A 6,667-nucleotide genomic window follows, 5' to 3' on the forward strand; every position below is an offset into this window, starting at 1 on the left:
TTATCAAATAGTCAAAACGTGAACAAATGAACGACGCTGTAATGTACCCTATTTTCAACTAAACATTATTAAGACTAGAGGGTAAATATATAAACCAAGGCTTGCAAAAATCATACCAATCATTCACATGGAAATGCATTTGATAATAAAACATAATGAGCATGTGAAATCAGACATCACATTTAAAATCATTCAAACTATTACATGCAATGATAGACTAATTCAAAATTTAGGACCCCTTTAAGAAACTAAAATCACAAGGGAACAAACTGCAGCAGTTGAACGAACTTCGACAACAACCAAAAAAAATCCAGGCTAGAAACAATACTAACTACATCTACTATTTCGTCCAAATTACAACAAAGAACACCAATTCAACACACATTTGATCATTTTCATTTGATGAAAAATATAATACAAGAATACCTACTTGAAATCGAAACCCAACTAACAACGCCCGCAAAAATCAGCAGAGCATCCTGGTAAATTCCAACTGGACAGTAGCGAAACAGGCAGAAACGAAATCAAACAAAGCAGAAGAAGAAACTAGAAAGCTCAACTACGCGAATTCAGCAAAAATCAGCGTCGAAACAGCAAATCCACAGCTCCAAAAAGGCTGTTAGATACCCGGAGTGAAAAGAAATCGAGATTCGAAATCAATTCTTCTTCAAATATCCCCTGAAAACCCAAGTTTCTTTCCTTTTTTTTAGCTTCTGATATTTCGATTTGGGAAGCCATTTTCGAATCTAAGATTATTTTTTTTCATTTTTGTTTTTAAGAAGAAGGAACCGTTTATGTGTATGAAGGGGAAGGGACCCGATTTTTCTTGCTAAGAAGGGGAATCTGATTCTTTTATGAAGAAGAGAGAAGTGAGCTATTTTTGAAGATGATGAGGGAATGCGGATGAAAGGGAAAAGCTGCACTATTTTTTCTCTAGGTCTTAGGTACTATTATATAGGGGTAGGGATTAGGTTAGGGGTATGAGCCTAGGAATTATGGGCTTAGAAATTATGGGCTAGGTCCAAAATTAGGCCTAAAAATGGGTTGCTCGAGCCCAAGCTTTATTTTTTTCCCGCGAACGAGATTAAAAATGCGACCTTATTTATTAATTAATCCTACTTAAGTAAAATAGACTATTAAAATAAGAATGACCGTTTAATAAACTAATAATTTTTTTTTTTGTATTTTTCAAGATTAAAAATGACTACAAAACCTTAATGAAACTATTTTTGTAATTTTCGTTTTTTTGTAATAAAATAAAGTAAAAGAGTAAAAAAATGGTTGAAATAGCTATATATTAGGCCTAAATTAAATATTTACGTGCTAAAATATGAAAAATCTCGGGTAGGGTCAAAAAGCACATGTCTACAATACTTGCTGACTCTTTACATGATTTTCTCCTTAATTAAACCTTTGACTATTTTTATTCTGAAGTTCTTTATTTTGGTTTGATTTGAACACCTTTACTTAATAAGGCCTTTGATTCTTATTTACTCAGCCTGATTGAACTTCTTGCCTTAATTATCTCCTATCATTACCGTTGGCTTATTTTCCTTAATTAAAGGAGAAGACTATGGATCTTTTTGTATCTTTGTGTGATTGATTTTGAAATCCCTTAATTGCTGATTACTGATCACTTTACCTTATTTTCTCTACTCTTGAACTACTATATAAACTCTCTTATTTTAACTTCATAGACACGGACATTAGTCAAAAAAACCACTACTTTTACACTCTAAAAAACTTTTTTGGCTCTCTCTGCTACTTGTGATCTTTGTTATTCTAGCCGGCTGCAAGCCAAGGCTAGAAATTGCCCAATACCTGTCTTACATCTTGTGTTTTTTTTCTCTAACTGATATGCTTCTGATTAAATTTTAGAATCCAAACCTATGTGTTTATTTACTGCCTTAGTTCATCAATCCTGAGTTCATTCCTGCTTCTGTTTACTGCTTACCTAGCATGCCATATATTGCCTTATTCATATATGTAATTAGCATGTCTCATTTTTACTTGTCTGTTCACTATCTTGTTTAACTTGGCTTACATGTGTAACTAGCATGTTTGATTGACTACTGTTCATCTAGCATGCCTAAACTTTGCTTTTGTGTAATTAGTATGCCTAGACTTGTTAATACTTGCCTAGCATGTTCATTTAAATCCTTGATTGTTCTGCTTTACTCTTGCTAAGTTATCTAGTCCCTCTAGAGTGACTCTAGTTGTGTTGTCTTCAACATATTTCTGTTGTGATCTTTGCTTCGTGTTTTAATGACTTGCATTCTATCTAACCTATTAGTTCTGTAGAACCCCTTGAGAACTCTAAGCATCTTGTTATTTATGTGCTCTATTAAGGTGTATTCTATGTGTTCCCAACACCTCTTTCCTTGTGTGGAAACTGTTTGTCAAAGTATTTTCCAAAGTTGTTTGTTCTATGGCTTGTGTTCTGAATGCAAATTGTTTTTCATACTTTCCCAAACTGTTTTTATCACTAAATTAGTACTTGTTTTCAGAAAATCTTTTCCCTCCTAAAACATTTCTTTATACTGTTTACCAAAACACTTTCAAATCATTATGCTCTCTCACTTACTCTTAGATTACTAAGTCCTGCCCCTCTGGTATGTGTACTGCTTAGAGACCCTTGAGATCTCTCTAAACTCTGACATATCAGGGCTGACACTTCCACACTGCACATAATCAGTCTTTATTTGAGGAAAGTCTGGGTTGAGCACTGCCCAGGATCCTTGAAGTCCTTAGGAAACTCCGACACACCTAGACATGAAATTGGCTATGGAACTTTGGGCATTTGAGACTACTAAAGGCTTGGAAATTTGCTTTGGGCCTACTTCAGGCTCCCTATAGTTTAATTTCTATTCTATTTATGTAAATTACATTCAATCAATGGTCTGCAATAATTATTTGTAAACAAATATTGGGGTGACTAGTGAAAGGGAGGGTAATTGTATACTATGGGTAAAGTTGGGTAGATAACATGCCTATAGGGTCCAATTCAATTCAAATGTGTTTTGTTAGATGACATGCTATAGGGGTTCATTTGGTTCAAATGTGTTTGTTAGATAATATGCCTATAGGATCTGCTTTGGTTCAAATAAATTCTGCTCGCTTTACTTTACATAATTTGAAATCATGCCTATAGGATCTAAAATCAGCTTTAATTAGAAATCATGCCTATAGGATCTAAAATCAGCTTTAATTAGAAATCATGCCTATAGGATCTAAAATCAATTTTAGTCAGATCTAAATATCAGTTTAACTTTAACTCATGCTTGTAGGTTCAGAATCAGTCTAATTAACTAACCTACTCATTTCTTCTACGCTCTGTCAATCAATATCACTAGAAAGCATGCCTATAGATATCAAATTGCTCGTTTTTAATTGTTTACTATTCTACTGCATTCCTAAACAATGATAGATACCATGCTCATAGGACATCACTACTACACGCCTAAGCAAGCCTATACGGCGATTAAAAATCCTACAAACTGTAAAGCTATGCTTTGTTATTTGTGATTGCTCATATTTAACATGTCTTAAATCAGTATGCAAAGTTAATAGGTCTTTGACACTTTGGTTTTAACTTAATACCACATATTCTATGCTAACATAGATATCATGTTCTAGGGCTTCTTTTAAATATCTAAAAACTGTTGTTTGAGACGTGCACTTACTTGTTCTGTTTGTGGAAGTAAAACTTGAGCCTTTAATTGTTCCATCTTTGGTCCAGTCCAAATTGTTTTGGTTGTCGCCTAGATTTTTCTCCTTTAAGTACCTTAGGATGGTTTAGAACTACCTAAATTAGAGGTCCTAAATACCTCCAGGGCCACAAGGAAGGGACGGGTAGCGCACGCGTAGGATATCTTTTAAGGTTACTAGAACGCTTTAGACTATGACTAAGGGGATGGAATTGGGTAGTAAAGGATATGATGATTGTGTGCTAATGTCATGTGTAGCCCCTCATTGAGGAGTGATTACCAGGCATTGCATGGGTATGATCATGTAGGCTAACCAACCTAGGACTCCTCTTTCCCAATTCCAATGTGTTTAAATTTTATGAACTTCCTTTTCTTTACATATATATATATATGCAAGATTGTTAAAACTTCTCCCTTGCTTCCATTACCTGAATTTTACATGTACTTAGAATAAGAAAACATGCCTTTATTTCCAAATATGTGTTGAACCATTTACTTGTAAAATGACTAATTCATATAGTTTAAGTTCGACTGGGACCCACCGTTGTGGACCGCGAGGGGTGCCTAACACCTTCCTCTCAAGGTTATTTCGAGCCCTTACCCTAATCTTTGGTAATGCAAACTAGTTACATGAGTTAACCGCTCTAGGTGCCCTAACGCACTTTAATCCGTTAGGAAGCGACTCTTCAAGTACCCAACTCCCGAAAGGAAACAAGTTGTTCCCTCATGAATGTCGAAACCCGGACTTCCCCGTCAAAAAGGGAAAAAGGGGGGCGCAACATCGAGTTTGGTTAATTTCGAGATTTGTGTTGTATTTTGATTATTTTCGCATGAGCTTCATTCCCTTAGCATATTTTGTCGTCATGATTCTGATTTTGGATTGATTTGATGCGAGTCGAGGCCGAGACGAGAGGCAAAGGCATCACGGGCTAGAGTTTGGACCGGGTTGAGGTAAGTAATAATTGTAAATATTAAGGAAGAAATTTGGCCAAATTTGAAAGAAAAAGTGTCCAAGAGTGCAAGATAAAGGGCTGCCATTGAAAAGGTCTGAAACTACATAGTTTTGCCTTAAAACTACGTCATTTCACTAAATGAAACAAGATCAAATCTTACCCATCCATTCCATCTTGATCCAATGGATCTCATTCACCCTTGGCTTAGGTATTTAAAGCCTCAAAAATCTGAAAATTACCCCTATTTTCACCCATAATTCTTTTCTCTTTCTTCTCTCTTCACTCTCTCTACACCGCCCCAACTCCGCCCACCACCGTCGGCCGGAAATCGCCATTGTCAGCGAACCACCTCCAAACACCTCCAAATTCACACCATGTAATCTCCACAACTTCCTATTTCCATATCTCCAAACCAAATCCTTCAAAAATCCCTCAAACACCTTGAATATTAGATCTAGGAAACTTTCCAGTCACTTTTTTGCCCAAATTCTTGAAGCTCCAACCACTACCACACCACAATACCTACATCAATGGATAGAGCTCCTCAAGACCTAGCTATTGATGCCAATTTCACCTTGAAAATCCGGCGACCAAAATCTGGCCAAATTCCGGCGACCTCCCCGAACACCCTCTTTTGGCATACCACCATTTTTTCGGCCACTTGAATTATAAAATGGTAAAAATCCTTTTCTTTTTCGTAGCTGATTTTTTATTTTATTTTTATTTTTTCAGATTTTATTTTATCTATTATTAATTATTTTAGCATTAGTTTTTGAAGTTTGAAATGTTAAATTTTTTGTTTTTGCACTTGTTGAAGTAGTAAAATAGTTTTGTATTGATAAAAGTGAGGTAGTGAAAAATACGTAAGAGTATATGATACTTGTTTGGTTGTTTATTTACTGCTTCAAGACTCTTTGAGTACAACACTCAAAAGTCAAATTGTTTGGTAAGAAAATGTAGACCTTTGGATAGTGTTTGAATAAAAGTCTGTCTTTGAATAGTGGAGACCAGATTTTGTTTGAAATACTTTACAAGATTTGAACCAGAAAGTCTGGCCCTTTGAATTTAAGAGCAGATTTTCTAGAAAAATCTGTCAAAAAGATTGATTTTTAATTTTTTGAAATAGCTGGTTGTTTTGATATATAGGAGGACACTCCATCTTACTGAGAGGGCTGGACACACAAAAAAGAGAAAAAAATCAGTAGCTATAATATCCCTTAGCAACTTTTGTGAGTTGATTCTTAAGTGAAAAACTTGTTTAAGGAAAATAGAGTAGTCTTGAAAGATTTTTCTGGAGTTACATAATTGTACTGTTTTGCTGGGGTATTTCTAGTTTTTAATCTTGGGTTTGAATCTGCCGGTAGTCGCTGTCTTTTGCTATTGTTGCTGCCCGTTTAATTGTTTTGTTGTTGATTTTGGAAAGAGTTGACTCTGCTGTATTTGTTCTTCTTTCTGCTGTCCAGGTAATTTTCGGACCATGTAAACTCATAAAATCGAGTTGGAATGAAAGATATTGACGCTGGGAAATATTAGTAGCTTCATCCTTCTATTGTAACTCATTTTTATATGCTCTTGAATGTTTGATAATGTTATAACGATATGTTAGTTAATTAAATTGTATTAAGCATCTTTAATTATTTTTATTTTTGCAAAGCATTAGATATAATTCCACTGGCATTTGGTTGTCTGAAAGGAGCATATATATTAAAATTTGAACCCTTGTAGCCATGCTTGTCCCTTTGTTGTCACCAAGCTAAGTTTTTATTATTATTATTATTATTATTATTATTATTATTATTATTATTATTATTATTAGAGTCCCAATAATATTTTTTTTATCTCTTAAAAAATACTTATTTAGTAAGGTAGTTAAGCTGTAGGTTAGAAAGACAATCTGTAAACTTATTTTTGTAAATAGTTGGCTACGGATTGCAAATAACAAGATAGGGCCAAATCTGTAACATAGCTTTAAAAGACCATATCTGTAGATTTAAAGTCCAAAAGCAT

At 34.6% G+C, this 6,667-nt stretch overlaps 1 long non-coding RNA gene across 1 annotated transcript; it reads left to right on the forward strand.

Annotated features, from left to right (window-relative positions):
• Window positions 1-4,936: 4,936 nt before the first annotated feature.
• On the forward strand, window positions 4,937-6,376 carry LOC104210885 (uncharacterized). The gene is made up of 2 exons (XR_011400665.1): window positions 4,937-5,336; window positions 6,124-6,376. It is a non-coding gene; the product is annotated as an uncharacterized lncRNA (long non-coding RNA).
• The last annotated feature ends 291 nt before the right edge of the window (window positions 6,377-6,667 follow it).

Source organism: Nicotiana sylvestris, chromosome 6 (genome assembly GCF_000393655.2).
Source record: "Nicotiana sylvestris chromosome 6, ASM39365v2, whole genome shotgun sequence".
In the NCBI taxonomy this organism is placed as follows: Eukaryota; Viridiplantae; Streptophyta; class Magnoliopsida; order Solanales; family Solanaceae; genus Nicotiana; species Nicotiana sylvestris.